The sequence below is a fragment of the Rhinopithecus bieti genome, unplaced genomic scaffold (genome assembly GCF_001698545.2).
Source record: "Rhinopithecus bieti isolate Rb0 unplaced genomic scaffold, ASM169854v2 scaffold_2723, whole genome shotgun sequence".
In the NCBI taxonomy this organism is placed as follows: domain Eukaryota; kingdom Metazoa; phylum Chordata; class Mammalia; order Primates; family Cercopithecidae; genus Rhinopithecus; species Rhinopithecus bieti.
The window spans coordinates 3373534-3374513 of record NW_016804119.1 but is presented as its reverse complement, the minus strand read 5'-3'; the positions used below and the strand labels follow the sequence as shown (position 1 = coordinate 3374513).

General features: G+C 48.2%; 1 protein-coding gene across 1 annotated transcript in view; it reads right to left on the bottom strand.

Moving 5' to 3' along the window:
• Window positions 1-763, bottom strand: part of ZNF615 (zinc finger protein 615) — a 15952-nt gene extending 15189 nt beyond the window's left edge. The window contains exon 1 of the mRNA XM_017864927.1: window positions 735-763. The gene's annotated coding sequence lies outside the window, so the exon portion shown is untranslated. The remainder of the gene's footprint in view (window positions 1-734) is intronic.
• Between the last annotated feature and the right edge of the window lie 217 nt (window positions 764-980).

Sequence of the window (980 nt, the reverse complement as noted above, 5' to 3'; positions counted from 1 at the left end):
GCTCCGGAGGCACGCCACGCGCGGCCTTCCTCAGTCCTCCACTCCTGTCGGGATGTCAGGACTGCGGGAACTCCGTCCGAGAGCCCCACCGGGGGGCTCTGTCGGCCTTCTTTGCCGGAGGCCGACAGACCTCTTCCCCACACCTTAGGTGACCAAATTAAACTTGCAGTTTTGCTCCTACACTTGCCTACTCGCTGGTTCTTTTGTGCCCGCTCTGGTGGTCTTAGAAAAACAAATCAGGTTGATCACCCGAGGTCGGGAGTTCGAGACGAGCCTGACCAACATGGAGAAACCCTGTCTACTAAAAATACAAACTTAGCCAGGCATGGTGGTGCATGCATGTAATCCCAGCTACTCAGGAGGCTGAGGCAGGAGAATCGCTTGAACCCAGGAGGCAGAGGTTGCTGTGGGCCGAGATGGCGTCATTGCACTCCAGCCTGGGCAACAGGAGCGAAACTCCGTCTCGGAAAAAAAAAAAAAGGAAAAAAGAAAAGAAAGGTTAAGAAAGAGATCACGTTATACTACGTGTGCCAACTGCGAATAGTATCCACAAAGTCATGGTAATGCTGAATTGTAAATATAAATCCAACCAAACCTCGTGTGTTAGAAGAATAAGGGAAAGGAAATGCCTGTGTGAATTTGTGTGTGTGATACAGATACCAGTATATGAATATACAGAGAAATTATCAAACTGTTTTTCAGAGTTAAGTCCATGTTCCATTTCCTATTCTCACCTTCTTACCGTCGGTATGTGAGATTTTTTTTTCTTTTTTTTTCTTTTTTCTTTTTTGTCTCTCTTTTGAGGCAAGGTCCACTCTGTTGCCCAGTCTGGAGTGCCTGGGGAGATCACAACTCACTGTAACTTGGAACTCCTAGTCTCCTGAGTAGCTGGGACTGCAGGTGGGCGCCACCACACCTGGCTAATTTTTAAATTTTCTGTAGAGACGGGGGTCTCACTGTGTTGCCCAGCTGGTCTTGAA